The sequence below is a fragment of the Hyperolius riggenbachi genome, chromosome 10 (assembly GCF_040937935.1).
Source record: "Hyperolius riggenbachi isolate aHypRig1 chromosome 10, aHypRig1.pri, whole genome shotgun sequence".
Lineage (NCBI taxonomy): Eukaryota > Metazoa > Chordata > Amphibia > Anura > Hyperoliidae > Hyperolius > Hyperolius riggenbachi.
The window spans coordinates 74,129,979-74,151,283 of NC_090655.1; the positions used below are offsets into that span (position 1 = coordinate 74,129,979).

Below are 21,305 nucleotides of genomic sequence, written 5' to 3' on the forward strand. Positions count from 1 at the left end.
TTATTAACTGTGATCAAATGACCCGATTCATTACCTAAATCTATAATTTCCCCTTTTACCTAATTCTATATACATCTATCTCTGCCCAAAAAAATCCAACTAGCCTACGTTCTACACACATCTTTTGTTTGATGTGGATGTAGGGAGATTTAACTGCGTACGTTAAAAAGGGGCGCTGGGAAAAAAGGGCGCCGGGTTTTTAACGATAAGCATGGATAACGTTTAAAAATGTATTGTACTGTATTTCGTTTAAAATTAATGGTTTTTAAAGTTATAAATCATTAAATAATGTGCATTAAATCGGCAATTGTAAAAACGTTAATCTTTCGTTTAAATAGTGAAACGTATAATAACGTTTAAAAAAAAAATTACTAAGTAACCCTCCCTGTACCTACCCCTAACCCCTAGACCCCCCTGTTAGTGCCTAAACCTAAGACCCCCCCTGTTGGTGCCTAAACCTAAGACCCCCCTGTTAGTGCCTAAACCTAAGACCCCCCTGTTGGTGCCTAAACCTAAGACCCCCCTGTTGGTGCCTAAACCTAAAACCCCCTGTTGGTGCCTAAACCTAAGACCCCCCTGTTGGTTTTTTCGTTTAAAAATAATGTAAAAAAAAAAAAAAAAAAAAAAAAAAAAGGTACTGTTTTTCGTTTAAAAATAATGTTTGGGAAAAAATATTGTACTGTTTTTCGTTTAAAAATAATATTTCAAAATGTATAAATCATTAAATAATGTGTAATCATGAGAAACAGTAATAAAACATTAAGTCTCCGGGCGCCGCTTTTAAAACGTTAGTTTTCTCCGGCGCCCTTTTTTCCTATCGGGCGCCCATTAAACGATATTTATTATAGGAGTGAATGGCGGCGCCCGATTTGTCCACTAGCCTCAGGCGCCCGAATTTACTGTTTCCGATTTAACTACCAATGTATTCACTTTGAACATATGTGAGATACGCAATGGTTTTTTTTTTTTTTTTTATAGGCTTCATGATTTAGATAATGCATAAGATAAAAATAAAGCTAAAATTAAAAAAAAGGTAATTTTAGTACTAAATGTGCAAAAGAAAAACAATGCCCAGTTTTAATCATTTGACTCAAACACTGAGAAATATCCAAATGCATTGCTTCATAAGGTTATGAGAGGAGATAGAGAAGCAGTGGGTCAATAATAATAGATGAGGAATTAACAAAACACTGTTTGACCACTTTACCTCCAAGGGTTTTTCTCCTTAAAGGACCTCTGTCGCGAAAATCTTAACATTTTAAAATGCATGTTAACATATACAAATAAGAAGTATGTTTCTTCCGGAGTTAAATGAGCCATAAATTACTTTTCTCCTATGTTGCTGTCACTCACAGTAGGTAGTAGAAATCTGACATTACCGACATCTTCTTATGGGGGGGTTATCAGAGTTTTCTTGATTTATAAAAGCACTTAGTGAATAGCAGTTGCTCCGTTCAACTACCAAAGGAGTGTGCAGCAAGCAGCGAGGCTGGCCAGCATCTTTGTATTAATTATTTTCAGGGAATGTCTTTATAAAGAATAAAGGCCATGCTGAGAATCCCCCATGTCGAGATGGATTAACCCAAAACCTTTCGGTAATGTCAGATTTCTACTACTTATTGTAGTGACAGCAACATAGGAGAAAATTAATGTATGGTTAATTTTACTCTGGAAGACTGGAAGAAATGTACTTCTTATGTGTTTTTAAAATTTGAAGATTTTTGCGACAGTTCCTCTTTAAACACCAGAGCAATAGCGCTCCTTACATTAATTTGCCTATAACTATATTACTAATCACAACAAAACAATTTATTTTATTTTTTTCTTTTTCGCCACCAATTAGGCTTTCTTTAGAGGATATTTTTTGCTAAGAATTATTTTATTCTAACTGCATTTTAATAGGAATAATAAGAAAAAAAATTATATCTGTTTTCGGCCATTATAGTTTTAAAATAATACATGCTACTGCAATTAAAACCCACACATTGTATTTGTCCATCTGTCCTGGTTATTGCAACGTTTAAAATATTTCCCTAGTACAATGTATGGCACCAATATTTTTATTTGGAAATAAAGGTGCATTTTTTTTTTAAATTTCCGTCCATCACTATTTACAAGCCCATGATTTAAAAAAATAACAGTAGTACACCCTCTTGCCATACATATACAATTTTAATTTAATAAATTTTTACTATTTGGCCACAAGATGTCCTCATCCATTCATTTCTGTTGCGTACTATTAGTACGCTAAACAGGAAGCAATGCATGTACGTGTAAATATCGGCTTTTGTGAATGACGCGGCATCTCATTGATCGACGGTGCTCTTTCACTCCGGGACTTGGATTAATGAATGGGAACTGAATTCCCATTCATTCACCCCCCCTCCCAATCTACCGATCAGTGGCGGTAACAAGCGCGGGAGGGATCGGGAGTGCACGGCGGCAAGGGAGGAGTATCTACGTCCCTGCAAGGTAAAGCAGGCATGTGGATACTCGTGCAGAGGGAGGGGAAGTGGTTAACTGAAGTTTAGCTTTAATTTTTTTTTTTTTTCTTTTGTCCAAATTTCACAACCTTTGCGGTGATCATTACCTGAATGCAGAGAAGGACACATATTTGAAAGTAAAGGCTTGCATAGTGTGATCACTTGTAAACATTCCAATAGTTTACTTGACTTGGCAGCTGATTGACCATCCAGTTCGATAATTTGAAATCGAATCGCATGAAAATCGGTGCTGCCAAGAGCATGCCTAATCCACAATGTGACCAATTTTGGGCTGAAATTGGTTGCATGTACAGTATCCTAACTATCTATCTATCTATCTATCTATCTATCTATCTATCTATCTATCTGTCTATCTATCTCTCTCTTTCTGTGTTTCACTGTTGTAGAGATTTCTTCACTCTCTGCCTGGAGAGGAAGTGATTACAATCTCACATAATCAGTACAAGATCCAATGCTTTTCATATACAAAGCCCAATTTATTAGGTGTATACATAGTGCAGCCCCATGGCCCCTCCAGCTGTGCTATAACTGTTCAGCACTAGCGATGATCAGAGATATGAAAATTCCTCTGAGTTTATGCAAATGTATGCACTTTTTATGCAAATATATGCAGCTTGAAAATGGATCAATAAATTTAAACCTGGGTTTAAACTGATTGGTCCATTTTCAAGCTGAATATATTTGCATAAAAAAGTGCATATATTTGGAAGTATTTGCATCTCATTGATCATCCCTATTCAGCACATCAGGAGAGAGCCTTCACTATATACCTGATGAAGGGAACTTTGCTTCTGAAAATCATTGCTTATTGTGCAGGAGTGCGGTAGCTCTGGTTAGTCTTAGGTTGCTTATACACTAAGACGTAACGCTCCCCCAACGCACAGCAATGTAACACAAGTGGGCTGTTCACACTGCCCACGTTGCGTTACATGTAACGCTGCACGTTCTGCCCGAAAGTGCAGCATGCTACGGTGTTACAGCGGCTTAAGCCGCGTTAGACTGTTTGCACATGCTCAGTGGGGGGCGGAGAGGAGGCGGGGAGATGCAGCTACAGTAGCCGCGCACATGGCTACTTAATATTCACTGCACTGGCGGCCGCTGATTGGCCGGCGGGACCACGTGATGTGGAGTATCTCACTCCGCATCACGTGGTACCGCCGGCCAATCAGCGCCAATCTGGGAGACCTTATACGGATAGAGCCGCCTAACGCGGCTCACTCTACCGTCCTCTCCCGCACCACCATGCGTTGCGTTAGGGGCACGTTATGCGACCTTAACGTAGCACCTAACGCAACATCTTGGTGTGCAAGTAGCCTAAAAGGAAAACTTAAGTCAAAAATAAAAAATGATATTTACTCACCCGGGGCATCCCTCAGCCCCCCGAAGCTGGATGGTGCCCTCGCAGCCCCGCTCCGATCGTCCTGTCCCCACCAGCGGCTACTTCCAGGTTCTGCGACAGCCTGACAGGTTGGGAACGCGGCTGATTTTCCGCGCTCCCAGCCGCTATATCACCCTCTATGCTGCCATAGCGTATATGTTATACACTATAGCAGCATAGAGGGTGATATAGCGGCTGGGAACGTGGAAAATCAGCCGCGTTCCCAGCCTGTCGGCGGCTGTCGCCGAACCCGGAAGTAGCCGCCGGCGGGGAGTAAATATCATTTTTTTTTATTTTTGACTTAAGTTTTTTCCTTTAACAGAAAAGCTTCAATTCCTCTGTCTTCAGAGATTCCCATTAGTTAAAACTGATGAAATATAAATGAGGATGAAAATACCCTCCAGGGCCGGATTACCGACCAGGCAACAAAAGCAGTCGCTTGGGGCCCTCATTCAGAGTCAAAGGGGCCCCATCAGCACATAAAACAGCCCTCGCCATCCTGTCAGCGGTGGCTGGATGGTATAATGGTTAAAGGGACTCTGAGCAGTGCAGTAACTATGGAAAGATGCATATCATTTTAAAGCTCTCTTTCTCCTCTTACCAATGATATATAAACGGCCGCCCTATGACTTTTTTAGTTTTCGCTATTTTCGCGATCGAAATCGCGGCCACAGGACAACTTTTCTCCAAAGTCGGCAGCTCGATTCAGCACAGTGCAATGAAATATAAGGAACCCAGGGGGATATCATTACAAACATCATGTTGGTAGGTGTGAGGATGTAATTCATTAGTTGTGGGTATGCTTAAAGGCATACCCACAGGCACTGCTCGGAGTCCCTTTAAGGGCTCTGCCTCTGACACAGGAGACCAGGGTTCGAATCTCGGCTCTGCCTGTTCAGTAAGCCAGCACCTATTCAGTAGGAGACCTTAGGCAAGTCTCTAACACTGCTACTGCCTATAGGGCGCATCCTAGTGGCTGCAGCTCTGGCACTTTGAGTCAGCCAGGAGAAAAGCGTGATATAAATGTTGTTTGTCTTGTCAAATGATGCCGTGCGCTGCTGATTGTCTTCAGAGCCAGGCTCTCCTCCTAGGTCCCCCTCCTGCTACTATGCGCTCTGCCGCTGCCCACTCCACCCTCCCTTCCCACAGAGAACCACAGCTGCAGCAAGAATGATAGCAGCAGACGGCAAACGCTCACTCACCTATCCATGATCCAAGCGATAGAGATCCCGTCATCTGAAACCCATCTGTCTCTTCTACAGTGCAGCCGCTCGCTCTGAACTTCCTGATTCTCAGATCAGACAGGAAGTAGGAAGTATTAATAGTAGTAGTAACAGAGCGGCAGCACTCTGGAGGAGACAGATGGGCTCCGGATGACGGGACCTCTATTGCTTGGATCGCAATAGGTGAATGTGAGTCATCTGGTGCTGTCATTCTCCCCCGCTGCGGCTGCCTTCTCTGCTGGACTATCGTATTCACTGGGATGGAGGCTGCATGGTGGCTGTCTAGTTTGGGAGGAAACCGGTTGTTTTGTGGTGGGGGTGGTTATGTAATTCTGTCTGGGGAACGGCTTCCGGTTTGGCGGTGTCCAGAGCTTTCTGCTATTGCCAGGCTGGAGATGCAGGGGGAAAGCGCTGATGCTGTGATATCTGGTGCCCTCTTCACAGGGGTGCCCCAGCCCCTGAGTGCAAATGTCCCAGCCATTCATCTCTCACTCTGCATTGTGCACCCACAGAGGAAAGCGGGCTGTTGCCCATAGCAACCAGTAGCTCGGCTGCCCCGGTGTGTGTGGCATGTTGCTGTGCAGCTGCATCTTCTGATTCTATTACGACATGATGGGGGTCCCAAATCAGTTACTTTGCTTAGGGCCCCATTTAGCCTTAATCCGGCTCTGATACCCTCCTGTTTTCAATACATTCTTTTACCCAGGAAAAATGTTTTGATCTGTAGACAAAATATTTCCTATTAAGGGAATTTGGTCTTCTGTTTTCATCAGCAGCAGATTTTTGCATGAGTCTAGCAAAACTGAATAGTCTTGCAGACCTTGGCCTCGATTCATAAAAGTGCTGTCGGTAAGGTAAATTCGAGCGGGGAAACACCGCTGTCGGTATTTCAGCCTTCTGGGTGGTCATTCATAAAAATGTTTCTAGTTGTGATAGGAGTGCGGAGATATTCCGCTGTAGGCTGGCGTTAGGCTGTCGGTACGCATGCGGAAACAAGAGAAGCAGGCGGAGTCTCTCCGTGCGGTGTTCTCTGCTGCAGCTGCTTGGGAGGTCTGTCCCATTCACTGCAATGTATTCCGCACGCTTCTCGCCACATCAGAGGTAGCGGTAATCCCCGTCTGCATACCGCTTCCTCTAATCTTTATGAATTGACATTTGTTACTTTTCTTAAGATAATCACAGCGCAAGGCGGTGATTTATCACTCTGCTCGCGAATGTCGGCTTTTCATGCGGAAAAAGCCTTTATGAATACTGATTTTGCTATGTGGTCGGTAAAGTGAGCTGTTTTCAGCATTTCCGCATGCGGGAATGCTTTATTAATTGAGGCCCATATCAAACTTGTCTTATTTGAAGCGGTTGCAACAGATGCTGTTAGCTTTATCTTCTCATTAATGCGTGTTTAAAACCAGCCCAAACTGAAAATAAACTGGTGCAATAAAGATTGTAACTTTTGTCCTACTCCTATAGGGATTTTGTTTTTAGAATCCCACAGTTTTTTATTTTGTGTTTAAAAGCTAATAAAAAAATGTTTTTTTTTTATTGTTCCAACTTACACAGTAGGAGCACAATGTACTTTAAACCATACTGCTGGCCACAGTATTTGACATCTGTCATAACACAAGTGACCTAGTGGATAGCACTCACCTTGCAGCACTGGGATCCTGATTTGAATCTGGTCCAGGATACCGTCTGCATGAAGTTTGTCTCCATTACTGGAAAAATAAAAATAACATTGCAGCATATCACATAGACAGTGTTACTTAACCATAACTAGGCAGAGTTACCTGGCTTCTGTGCTGGGTAGTCTGGCTTTCTGCTGGGCGGGCTGACCTGCTGCCAGATTGTCTTGCAGTCCCCCCACAGCATGCCCTGACCTTCTAGTGGACCCCCTCCCATGCTCCCACAGGCCTCCCACTGAGGCACTACAACTCCCAGCATGCTCCCATAGAAGAACCACAGCTCCCTGCATGCCCCAATAAAGGCATCACAGCACCCAGTATGCCCACATAGCGGCACCACAGTACACCCCTGATTGATGCATACCCCCAATTGAGGCACCACAGCTGACTCTGCCCGGGGACATCCAGTTATCTCTGGGGCTAGCAGAGCTCCTGTCCCGCAGAGATCACCTGACAAGACTGGAGACGTCGCCACCTGTGATAAATTTCAGAAAGTAAATCAGGGAAAGGAATGATTTTACACTGACTGACTAATGTTGTAAAAAAATAAACCATTTATGTTATTTTCACTACAGTTCCTCTTTAAACTATCAAAGGGACATATAAGTATAACAGGGATATATTGTGAGCCTCACTGAGGGACAGCTAGTGATATGATTATATATTGTGTAAAGCGCTGCAGAAGTCAGTGCTATATACTGTAAATACTAAATAAAATAGTTTATGCAGCAACTCACTTGCCAGGATGTTTCCAAGTGCGAGAAGTTTTGGTGCAGACAGTGACAGACTCTTGTTCCTAGTGCATTAGATTTGTGGTTCAGGAATGGATTAAAAAAGGATTGTCTAACTAGTTCATTAGCCCCAATTTGTGTATCCATTCTGCTAGTCCTGCAGCCGTAAGACTTTATTGGGTAACACAATAGAGAAGAATATTCTACTACTGCACATCTAAATGGAGTTTTGACAAGTAAACCAAGATAACATTTGAGATGGGTTTGGAAGGTGGGACCAATTGCCAGTGCACCAGCGGATGATAATCTGGATGTAGTTTTTATTATCTACCGTAGTTTGTGAAAATGAAAATGTGTTTGCAGTGTGAGATCACACATCTTATGATATACTGCCATCATGTGGCTAATCTGCTTACACTCGGTTTTCAGATAAACAGAGTATTTTCCATTTGTTTACACTTGTGATTAGTGGACCCAAACCGTTGCACAGTACAGAATGAACAGCCTTCATTGCACTTATAAATGGTTAATATTCACTGCTGCTGTGGTCTTTGTTTAGGCAGATCAAACTGGCTTATCAGTAGCTGAGAATAGAGACTGCAGAGCTCTGCTGGCTGTCTCCTTATACAGAAACACTGAGGTTTAAAGGTGTCCATACATCTAGCAATAAACCAGATCTGGCTGAGCGAGATTTGTCAGTTGCCCGTATATCGCAGGTTGATTCCCAATCGATTTCAGCATGAAATCTGTCAGGAATTGTCCGAGCTCGCAGCTGGCCCAGTGTATAAATGTGCCCCTCGTATATGCATTTATATATTACCTGTGTTATGTCGCCCACCACGTGGTCCCCATCAATCTTTCGATTCTTCCATTTGCACCTCACGCGCCACCAGTGTTTAGTGAAAGGCACGTGTGACGTTGCACATGCGCCACACGCTATACGCCAGCGGCACACAAATGGAAGACAAAGAACTGGATGACAGATGGGCACTGTGTGGTGGGTGACATAAGACTGGTAATGTATAAATGCACATACGGGGGGGCACAATTATACACTGGGGGCAGCACCGGGGGTTTTGTTGCGTTCATCGCTTATCCCGATATCCCTTAGCATTACCGCCATCCACCCAATCAACCACAATGACCCGACATCTTGCAGCATGTCCGATAAATACATGTGACTGATTTGAGCCCAAATGGATGCTCTTGGCATCACAAATTTTCATCCAATTCGATAATTCTTGATTTTGATGGTTGGTTCCCACCGAGTCAAGAGATTTATGACCACCTTAACCCTTTCAGTGCTCTCTGCAAAGCGAATCCAGATTAAAGCTTCATGTTTTGTTTTTTGTTTTTGTTTTTCTTCAGCATTGCCATAAATTGTACTGAAAAATACCCCCCCCCCCCCCCCATAACGGTTCTCATGCTATGGCAAGCCACTGACCACTCTAGAAAGTATTGATGCAATTTGTGCACATCAGAACTAATTTGTGGGAATTCACCCTTGTCTCTGCCTCTGGCCGCTGTTCACAACGTTGCATTCCAGCTCTCCGGAAAGGAAGAAGTATCGGAGAGCTGGAATGCAACAGCCAGAGGTGGCAACAAGAGTGAGTAAACTCCCCCTGCCGTGGTCCGTATGCATAAGATTTAAGTTCTATTGTAAATAATTCAGAGCACCATTCTGAATTCAAACAATTTAAAAAAAAACACTGCAGATGAGTCTAAAACTGAATTATTTGGACACCAGAACATTGGATGTGTTTAGTGTAAATGAAACACAGCATTCCAGAAGAACAATTGTGCACTTTCTGTAAATCCAATAAACTTCATTTCACTTCTCAAATATCACTGTGTGTGTCTCCTATATGATATATTTAACTGACATTTTTTTTTCCGTTAACAACCAATGATTTATACAGGAAAATCATCACGATTAACAAGGTTGCCTAAACTTTTGCATCCCACTGTACATGGCTAAGAAGTGTCTTACTGCCAAAGGGCAGTAGCTAGCTATTATGGGGTAATTATCCTAACTTTTCCTCAGTTAAAATACAAATTTGTTGATATATTTTGTTAAATTAGTAAATCAAAATTAATCAAATCACGCTCTTTTTCTAGAGATATACAGTATAAAAATAAGATTAGATTTCGATATCTGAATATTTCTCGATAAAGATTCGATGCTCTTGGCATCACAAATTTTCATCCAATTCGATAATTCTTGATTTTGATGGTTGGTGCCCACCGAGTCAAGAGATGTATGACCACCTTAACCCTTTGCAGAGAGCACTGTGGCGTAGTGGTTAGCTCTCTTGCCTTGCAGCGCTGGGTCCCTGGTTCGAATCCCAGCCAGGGCACTATCTGCAAAGAGTTTGTATGTTCTCTCCGTGTCTGCGTGGGTTTCCTCCGGGCACTCCGGTTTCCTCCCACATTCCAAAAACATACAGATAAGTTAATTGGCTCCCTCTAAAAAAAAATTGGCCCTAGACTACAGTACTCACACTACATAATATAGACATATGGCAATGGTAGGGATTAGATTGTGAGCTCCTTTGAGGGACAGTTAGTGACGAGATATTTATATATATATATACACTGTACAGCGCTGCGTAATATGTCGGCGCTATATAAATACTAAATAATAATAATATAATACATTTTTACTGGGTTGTCCTAGTTTTTTCACATGACTGTAGGCTCACACATACTCTTGTCATTCCCAATATCTGGGTGGAACTTTTGTGGCAACATCCACTCTTCAGTGGTGCACATCTACCCCTTCTTTGGTGCCCTGGATATTTGGGAATCCTAGCAACACCTCTGAAACTTTAAGAGGATAACACTTTAGCAATTCTACTTGGCAAAGTACATTTCCTGTAGTGACATCATTATCTAGGTTGAAAAAAAGACATGCCTATCAAGTTCAACCTCTTGACCCTGACTACACCTCAATCCAGAGGAAAGAGAATGTACAAGGGTAGAAACTATTTTCCTGATTGGTCAAAGTATCACCTCGCACCTAAAAAAGCAAAACAGCTGTTGATATCTAAGCCCCTTGTAAATATAAAGTGTAGAATTTGCCACATGTTGAGGCTTCACAAGGGATTTATACATCTGGAGTAATTTATCAGCATCTAAAGGTTTTTTTTTGTTTTGTTTTTGGTTTTTTTTTGTAATTGCTGCTGCTTGGCATTGATTATTTATTGCTTAACTTACGAACTGCTTTTCTTTAGTCCTTAAGTCTATACATTTAAGTCTTTATTGTTTATTTAGATTATATAGTGATATGACACTGACTGGAGAGGGTGAATGAGATGCTAATAATTTCAGCTTGCATGTACATTTTATGCAGTGTGGAATTGGGGCAATCAAATGCACATCGTTTCGATTTTGATCTGCCCATTTGTATATCCTTGACTATCTCAACCACTGACACATCCAAGATGCTTGATCTTGTTGACATTAAATGTAATCTGCCATATGCTTGCTCATGTAGCCATGCTGTCAAGAAGGCTATTTTTAGTATGTCGCTATCCTGTTAATTTTGTAACATCTGTGATAACAAAATTATTTTGCATTCCATCTCCTCCTAGGTCATGAATAAATGTACTTAAGAAAACTTAAATTAGACCCAATGCTATTTAGCACTCTACTGCTAAGAGGTTCTCATCTTGGCCCTCATTCAATACACTTTTTCTACTAAGTTTTCTCTTGGGTGATATTTTTTACACTTAATAAAATGCCTTTTAAGCCCCCAGCAAGCAAGAAAAATAAAACTCCTAGGAGAAAACTTAGGAGAAAAAGTGATTTAATTAAGGGCCTTTGAGCATAACCCATTTACTACTTTTTGCCTTCTGTCACTTAGCCAGTTCTTTATCCACATACACACATTTCCCCCCCCCTCTACTTGCATCCTTAGCCTCTGCATCAGGCTACTGTAAGGAACCGCATCAAAAGCCTCCACGAAGTCCAAATATATTCTATTGCTTTTCCCAATATTGAGATACCAACCTAATCAGCTTTTATGTAGTGGTGTTTGCCTCAGACAAGACTTGACCGATCTTTTGTAAACCCATGTTGATTATGAGAGATGTGATTATTAATATGCACTATATAATTTTGTATATTATTATTAATATTATGCTGAATGTAAAAGAACTGTAATGCCCCATCTGTAAAACAAAAGCAAATCATGTATTTAGTATCTCCGCTTTAATTCGATCTTCCACTATTAACCACCGTGGCTCAGCTCGTCCATGACCGCCGTGGTGGATTGCTCAGGCCCTGGTGGGCCGATTTTCAATTTATTTCTTTTTAAACCCGCAGCTAGCACTTTCCGCCGCTCACTGTCGATGCGCCGCTACCCACCGTGTTACAGGCTCCCCCCCCGAGACCCCTTAAGCAGCCTGGCCAATGAGGTGGATCAGGTTTCCCTCTGACGCCATGACGTGAATGACGTCATCCCGATCATTGCCATGGCGACGGGGGAAGCCAAACAGGAAATCCCGTTCTGAACGGGATTTCCTGTTTGCTCTGATCGCCGGAGGCGATCGGAAGGGGTGAGGGGGGGATGCCACTGCACAGCGGCTAGCATGTAGCTAGCGCTAGGCTAGCTACATGATTTAAAATAATAATAATAATTAAAAAAAAAATTCCTGCGCCGCCACCCTGACGATTTTAATAGAACGCCTGGTTGGTTAACATCCCTGTTTAACCTTTCAGAATACTTTTATTTTCAGTCTTTTTTCTTTTTAATTTTGGTAAAACTTATTTGCATTTGACTGAAGATAGTTCTTATAACTTGTTTTTCAGCTTCCAGTTTTGCTAGTCCAATTTCCTTTTTTATAGTTTATAGTTTTATTATGGTATATAGTTGAGTATAAGCCGACTTTTTCAGCACCCAAAATGTGGCAGCCAGGGCCGGATTTGTGCTCTTTACCGCCCAATTCCACTGTCGCCATCCTCCACCTTCAGTATAGGTAGCGAGATGACACTTCTGCCCTTCCTTCCTGTGCAGTATAGGTAGCCAGATGACGCCTCCCCCCTTTTCCTCCAGTATAGGTAGCCAGATGACTCACTTAATCCCTCCTTTTCCCACCCCCCTTTCAGTATAGGTAGCCAGCTCACCTTCGTACTGCAGCAACCGTCAGTGTCACTCATTTCTCCACTTGTCTCCAGTGCAGAAGCTTCATCTTCCTTTCTATCTCCAATGCTGCCAAATTGCGCAAAAAGGTGGATCAGCGCAACACCAGGCCGCCTCCGAATGGCCTCCATCAGAGATGCGCTGAGCCCCCCCCCCCCCCCAGGAACTACAAACGCACCTTGAACCCAAACAGAAGCTCTGCATATACACCAAAAGCATGGCTGTTAAGTGGGAGCAGCTGACCAAAAACGAATTACATTAGTACATAGCAAGGAAATGAGCAGCGCTACTTAAAAACAGACTAGTGCCTACCTGCAAAAGAGTGCAAGCCCCACTTGTGGGGTCGAATACACACCGAGCATACACATGACCTGTCTACCACTAGAGGAGGATGTTGGTTTCCATTAACAGCTTGCATGCAACCTATTAAGTACTCGTCCCTCCCACTGCGAAGAAGTCAATCCTCCATGGGAGGGGCCTAACACTAACTAAATCCTAACCTGGTGTATATGCAGAGCTTCTGTTTGGGTTCAAGGTGCATTTGTAGTTCCTGGGGGGGGGGGGGGGCTCAGCGCATCTCTGATGGAGGCCATTCGGAGGCGGCCTGGTGTTGCGCTGATCCACCTTTTTGCACAATTTTCAATTTTATTTGATTAGCCGCACCCAGGCTATGCATATACATAGGTTAGGATTTAGTTAGTGTTAGGCCCCTCCCATGGGGGATTGACAGCTTCGCAGTGGGAGGGACGAGTACTTAATAGGTTGCATGCAAGCTGTTAATGGAAACCAACATCCTCCTCTAGTGGTAGACAGGTCATGTGTATGCTCGGTGTGTATTCGACCCCACAAGTGGGGCTTGCACTCTTTTGCAGGTAGGCACTAGTCTGTTTTTAAGTAGCGCTGCTCATTTCCTTGGTATGTACTAAAGTCCATAGATGCTGGCCATAATGCAAGAGTGCACAGAGAGCAAGGTGGCTGCGGCACATGCAGCTAGCGGCAGAGTACCTGCACTCACCTGATCTCTCTGCATTGCAGCATTTGCAAGCTTGCACCAGTTTAGCCTGTTGCTTTGGTGCCCTTGCTCCTGTGGTGCCCTAGGCCATGGCCTAGGTGGCCTTAGCCTAAATTCGGCCCTGGTGGCAGCATTGCGACATGGGTGTGCAGCTAACCAAGGTTCCTCCCCAGGGACATGCTCAAGAGGCACCAGCATCTAGACACAGAGCCCTGAGGGTGCAACTGTGCCCCCATCGCCCAAGCATATGTAGAGTGAAGCATGCTTGTAGATGTGACTCGCCTGTCAACGCCACCGGGATCCCTCTTCAGCCATGTCTGTCGCAGAATGTTATCCCTGTGATGCCCTCTACTGATATTTATTACCTGCACAGATGGAGGGATCATAGAGATTAGATGCTGCAGTAGATGGGGCTGAAGAGAGTCTGAAACTTGATTGGGCCCAAAGTGACAGTTAACCAGTACTTTCAAAAATGTCAGGTTGTGTGCAAAGACAGGTGGCCAAGTGCTACTGACAATCCTGATTTTTTTTTTTTTTTTTTTTTCCTTCTGAATAAAATGAGGCGGGCACATCTGTGCACAGTTACCTTCCCTTTCCAGAGTAGTGCTTGGCCAAGCCTTGTTTTCCTAATGCAACGCAGTACTTGCAGTTCAGGTGCACTGAGGATGAAACCTTTAAAAAAGTTTTTATGTCATTTATTTTGCATAACAAATTCAATTTCATAGACTCCTCAAACTGTTTTGGGACTGTACAATAGTGTTCTGAGAGCCACAGATTGGGCACTAAGGTTCTGGACACTGCAGAGATTAATGCCTTTTAAAATCGACTTGGCTGATTTAAAAAGTAAATAAAAATGCCATTATAAGGAATTGACTTTTTTTTTCTAAACCCATACAGGACATTTTGAAAAATTAACCCAATCATACTTTGCGATTAGATACAGTTTTGGTTAAATATATACAGTAGTTGCATAGTTATCTAGGTAGAATTTTTTTTTTTTTTTTTTTTTAAGGGGCATTATGCCAAACAATTGTAAAATTTTAAAAATGTGCAAACATATACAAATAAAAAGTACATTTTTTTCCAGAGTAAAATGAGCCATAAATTACTTTTCTCCTTTGTTGCTATCACTTACAGTAGTAGAAATTTAACAGAAGCAACAGGTTTTGGACTAGTCCATCTCTTCATGGGGGATTCTCAGGGATTTATTTATTTTCAAAAGCACTTAGTATTCACTAAGTGCATTTGAAAATAAATCCAACTGCCAAAAAACTTTGTAGCGAGCAGGGAAGCTGGCCAGCATCGTTTAAATCCGTTTTAGGGAATATCTTAAAAGACTTGCTGAGAATCCCTTATGAAGAGATGGACTAGTCCAAAACCTGTCGCTTCCGTTAGATTTCTACTACCCTGTAATAAAGTTCAATCCTTTGAGCCAACGCACCTTAATTCAAAGCCAAGAAAGCCAAAAGGTCAGAAACTATTTTACACTTCCCACACCTACTAATCATAGCTGTGGATGCCCTCTGAGTTAAAGAAAGCATCAACCCTTTTAAAGGACACATGAAGTGAGAGGGATATGGAAGCTGCCATACTTATGTATTTTTAAAGGAGCACTGTCACAAAAATCTTAAAATTTAAAATCTATGTAAACCCATACAAATAAGAAGTACATTACTTCCAGAGTAAAATGAGCCAAAAATTCCGCTATGTTGCTGTCACTTACAGTAGGTAGTAGAAATCTGACAGAACCGACAGGTTTTGGACTAGCCCATCTCCTCATTGGGGGCTCTCAGGGTTTTCTTAAAGGATACTTTTAGGGTGATTTTTTAGCAATAAGAATCAGCAAGGAGAAAGCTAAGAAGCCTACAAGAGCCTAACTAAGCTTTCCCTATGAGAGGCTGCAGCAGCTCTCCCTTCTCTAATTACTGCAGTCACACGAGTGAGTAAAATGCCTGACGCTGCCTGCATTTTATAAGGGGGGGGGGCCTCCAGGAGGGAGTGTAGCCTGATTGGCTACAATGTGCCTGCTGACTGTGATGTAGAGGGTCAAAGTTGATCCTAATGATGTACTATGGGGGCGAATCAAACTTCCGGAAAAGTTTGCGGTTCTCCGTGATCGCGAACCCCGGAAGTTCGCCAGTGAACCGTTTGGGCCATCTCTATGTAGTGTGACTCTCACTGATAAGAAATTCCCCTTTTATAGGAATTTGTTATACGTGAGGGTCACACTGTAGTCACTTCCTGTCTGATTTAGGACTGAGCCAGCCACTTACATACCTGATATTTAACTCTTTCAGGCAGAGAAAGAAAAAGGGGAACACAGCATAGTTATTTGTGTGCTAGGCACTGTACATACATGTCTATCTCATCATGTCACATGTCACTTCGGGTATCCTTTAATTTTCAAAAGCACTTAGTAAATGGCAGTTGCTCTGTCCAACTGCCAAAAAAGTGTGCAGCGAGCACGGAGGCTGGCCAGCATCTTTGTATACAGGTAGTCCCTGACTTACGAACGCCCAACTTAGGAACAACCTGCTGATACGAAGGACATGGATTCTGTGTTTCCATGGGAATAATTTAAAAAAAAAAATGATTAAATTGGACTTGTAGTTTTTGTGAAAATTGATTTTAAAAAAATTCAAAGAAAAAATGGCTTTTAAACTTGTATAAGCAGGTACAGAGGCACAGAGGAGGTACAGGGGACAGAGGTAGCACAGTGTTCCGCCTTAAGAACAGATTCAGGTTAAGAACGAACCTACAGTCCCCATCCCGTTTGTTAACCGGTGACTTCCTGTAAATCTTTTTCAGGGAGTGTCTTTATAAAAAAATAAAGGCCATTTTAAGGCCATCCCAAGAATCCCCTAAAGCAGGTATGTCAAACCGGTCCTACGAGGGCCGAGATCCTCACACATTTTTGACACAGCTCAAATGAATTGATGGGTCTGAATCAGGAAAGGTGTGGTCCATCAGGTAGAACACATTCCTCTCTTTCTTAGTCCATCTTAAACACTGGCAAGGATCTGGCCCTCCAGGCCTGGAGTTTGACACATGTGCCCTATAGAGAGATGGACTAGCCCAAAACCTGTTGATAATGTCAGATTTCTACTGCTTACTGGAAGTGACAACAATGGAGAAAAGTAATTTATGGCTCATTCTACTTTGGAAGAAAAATACTTCTTATCTGTATGTGTTTACATGTATCTTAAATTTCAAGATTTTTGTGAGTGGTCCTTTAACCACTTAACCCCAAAGGGGTTTTTACCCTAACGGACAAGAGCGATTTTCACCTTTCAGTGCTCATCCTTTTCATTTGTGGTTAAACAATATCAGTTGCCTGGTAGGCCTGCTGATCTTTCATGCATCAGTAGTGTCTGAATTACACACCTGAAACAAGGATGTGGCGAACGCAGTCAAATATCTGATCTGCATGCTTGGTCAGGGTCTATGGCTTAAAGTATTAGTGGTAGAAGATCAGCAGGACAGCCAAGCAATTTGCTCAGTCTAAAAGGAAATATGGCAGCCTCCATATTCTTCTAACTGGAGGTGTCCTTAAACAGGAACAGGACCAAGAATTGAACTTTATCCCAATCAGTAGCTGATACCCCCTTTTACATGAGAAATCTATTCCTTTTCACAAACAGATCATCAGGGGGCGTTGTATGGCTGATATTGTAGTGAACCCCCCCCCCCCCCCCCCCCCACACACACAAGAAAAGTACGTACTCTTGACAGTTTCCTGTCTGTGAACTTTGCTGCATTGTGGGAAATAGCTGTTTACAGCTTTTTCCAACTGCCAAAAAAAACAAGCAGCAGCTATATCACCTGCCAACAGTAAAAATGTCACCATGTAATGTCAGAATGTAAATTTAGGGATTTAAAAGATTTTACAATGGGCAAACACGGACTAAATCATTTATACATAATTATTGTAAAAATGAAGCACTTTTTTATTACATTATTTTCACTGGAGTTCCTCTTTAAAGTACGTGTATAGCATATTCTACATCTTAACCACTTTTACTGTGAAGAAGCAAAAAAACCGTCAGAGGTTGGCTCCCACAGTTCCCTACTGCAAGGTAGTAGTAGACAGCCTCCTCCTCACCCCAGTGAAGCGACTCACCGTGTAGAAAGACCTACAGGCCGGTCTAGTAAAGCTTTGCGACTGTTCCCAGGTCGCCCCCCCCCACCACCACCACTACCACCACTTTGGCACTTCAGGGTTTCCTTTTTTTGTGTTCTACTCTCCTCCCCATTAGCAATGCTTAATAAAAAGGCCTCATGTAGTGTAATGTAATACTGTCACTTTTTACTAAAACAATAACATTCCATTGCACTTACATATTCCTCTGTAAAATCATGGGCACAGAGTTTTACACGGGCCCTTCCTAGTTATGCTACCGGTTGGCAGATACGGTCCCCCTACGGCCTCTGGAGGCGCTTGAACCGCCGGGCGCTCGGTCAGTCTGTTCTGCTCTCCTCCTGTGTTTCCATGCAGGTCTCTTCTGCGTCTAGGCTCTGCCTCACCTGTTTCATCATACGTGACTCATCAGGAGTGAGGTGGAGGCTGTCTATCTGAAGAGTCCACTCTGGGGCTGACTCTTGTGGATGTTTTCGATGCAAGCTGAGAAGTTTTGGACTGAGTATTGGTGCATTGCAATTTAAGATGAGAAACTGCCTCAGATAGAAACCACTGATCTTATGAATTGTATTTGATGCAAATTAGACTGTACAAGTTTATATGGTGGATTATTATTTGCTGATAGTTGGACTAATTAGAAATACTGGTTGCTATTCCAGTCTATACTTTTGCAGTAGGAAACTGTGGGTGCCAAACTTTTTTTTTTTTTTTTTCCTTATTGAATAAGAGGAGGCGAACCAGTATACCTTGAATTTTAAAACCAGCGTGCTGGTGTGTTATTGTATAGATCACCTGGCAGAACTAAACATGTCACCTCAGGGAGAGGATTTTACAATGGGCAAACACTTACTAAATCCATAAATGAATATTTAAAAAAAAAAAAAAAAAAAAAAGCAATTTTATTTATTTTCACTACAGTTCCTCTTTAAGATTTTATTTCCCAATTTGTGCATCCCAAAACTATATTTGCTTTGGCTTCCGCTGCTTGGTATTGAATACAGCTGCTCAACTTCTCAATCAGTAGTCCATCCAAGTCTAATATCCCGAACTATAGGTCATTGAGTTTATATGGAACTATGCCATCAGGTATGTATCTGTAGAGGTTAGTTTTTTTCCATTCTGCCACTTCTCCCATTATTATTATTATTATTATTATTAATAATAAATAAAATATATATATATATATATATATATATATATATATATATATATATATATATATATATATATATATATATATATATATATATATAATTTTTTTTTATTATTATTATTATACGTAGAAAACCCTTTTAAATGCTTATGTTCAATATCGGGAGTGAGGGTTTAGTGTGTCCGTCACAAAAAAACAAATCTTCTAAGCAAGTACAACAAAGTGCAGACAAATTTATTACTTTTCTCGTACAAAGTATAAAATGTATCCATAACATTTGTTGAATTTATAACTTATGCAAACAGCAGGATTTTTTGAGGTATTATTCATACAGTAAACAAAACATCTCATTAATAAATAAAAACATCCTAAGGCAATGTTTAATACTCTAAACAAAGTCGGCAATAAAGCTTTGTCAATAGTAGGAATACAAGCAACAACTGCTGTCTTCCTCACGTCCAACTCAGACTTTCAGTGCTGCAAACCTCTTTCTACCTATAAACCCATACAACACAGGAAGGCGGAATCCTATATTAATACAACAGATGCAGATTGAATCAAACTGTAAATGTGGTTTTAAAAATAAAATTAACATTCATTCTACATAAATGATCTTTTAGAATTTGAGAATTTTCTCAAGTGTACAACAAACAGGGCATTTACCAAGCTTCCTCAACAACAAGGTCTGCAGTGACAGTCACATGACCTTCTTATGGCTCTGAAGAAAGTCACATGATCATTGTATCAGTCCATGCAAACAGTGGAAAGTGGCAGTAGGCTTCCAAAGAAGGCAGCAGCTGAATTATTAGTTATTTCCCAATTAATAACACTATTTGGTCATCTCCAAACTATTAGAAATGTATTTTTTATGGTAACTCTCTCCTTCTTCTCTCTCTTAGAGATGGTCAATAAGATGCAAATAATTTCAGCTCGCATGCAAATTGTTTGCAGCTTGAACTGCGGCAATGAGATTAACTTTATGCTGAACTTGATGGTGTAGATGAAAGTTGCATAATATTTGCATGACCTTTTGTGTGCGTGCCACAATTATTTACATCTCATTGATCTTTCACCCAAGCTCTCTGTAGGAAAATCTGTATTCACTATAGTGCTCTTAAAGGAAACAGGGAGTTTTTAAAAAAATCAGATCTACTTACTCATGGCTTCCTCCAGCCCCTGGACGGCTATGCGTCCCTCGCCACAGCTCCAGTCAAGCCGTTCTCCTAGGGTCCCCTCCGCAGCAGCCACCGACCGGCCAGGTTGGCAACCTCTGCACATGCATGTGTCCACAACACTAGTGCATGCGCAGAGGCCGCAATCTGGCTGGGTCGGTGGCTACTATGGAGAGGATTCCGGGAGTTTTTTTTAAACTCCCCTGATGCTTCCTTTAAAGGGAACCTGAAATGAGTGATAAGAAGGCTACCATATTTATTTCCTTCTAAACAATACCAGTTGCCTGGTTGTCCTCTTGATCCTGTGTCTCTAATACTTTTAGTCATAGACCCTGAACAAGCATATGCAGATCAGGTGCTCTAACTCAGGTTTAACTGGATTAGCCATATGCTTGTTCCAGGGTTTTTTTTTATTCCGACACGGTCAGAAGATCAGCAGGGCTGCCAGGCAACTGGCATTGTTTACTAGGAAATAAATATGGCAGCCTCCATATCCCTCTCACCTCAGTCATACTGTTATTATTGCATTGCAGGGTGATTGACTAACTAGTTCATGCTACAATCAATAACATTATGGGTTCTCACTCAGTTGATGACTGAAGTGTGCTGCTTGAGTTGTGCCGCTATAGCAGCAGTTGCCATGGAAATATGACACCAGGGGAAAAAACTTTTTGGCATCTTTAATAGTTGAGTATTGGATATTTATCACCATTTGTCTGGAATATATGCCCCTTAGAGAGAGTCACTGAGGTTAAAATAAATCTGGCTTGCATGCAAATTTAATTCAGTCTGTATGTGTCTTGGAATTGGACCAGTCAAATTCAGCAGTGCACCTGATTTTATGGAAACGAAAAGTGCGCTCCTCAGGTGTATTGTAAACGTCGTTATCCCTCTTGGAGTAATATACCTGCTCCACCTGGTGCGCTGTAATCAGCAGGGAGTGTAAGCCCTGAATCAAAACTTTTATATTACAATGATGTTAGCGCTCAACAGGACTTGTGGTAGATGATTATGCCATAAAAAGCCTTCTAACTGGTTAAAATCTAACACTAGACATCCAAAAATAAATGGTAACCCTGCAATATTGGTTGGCCTAGTATGCAAGACCTAAATTGAAACACCGTCTCAAACCTTTCTCCACAGCCTCTAGGTTGTGTTCAGAGATTGGATTG

General features: G+C 41.8%; 1 protein-coding gene and 1 long non-coding RNA gene across 7 annotated transcripts in view; one reads left to right on the plus strand and one right to left on the minus strand.

Moving 5' to 3' along the window:
• The window catches only part of LOC137534238 (uncharacterized), a 372,799-nt gene that overhangs the window by 92,655 nt on the left and 258,839 nt on the right, over positions 1 to 21,305 (plus strand). The gene's annotated exons all lie outside the window — the stretch shown is intronic.
• Positions 19,215 to 21,305, minus strand: part of HECTD2 (HECT domain E3 ubiquitin protein ligase 2) — a 146,176-nt gene continuing 144,085 nt past the window's right edge. The window contains exon 22 of the mRNA XM_068255639.1: positions 19,215 to 20,966. The gene's annotated coding sequence lies outside the window, so the exon portion shown is untranslated. The remainder of the gene's footprint in view (positions 20,967 to 21,305) is intronic.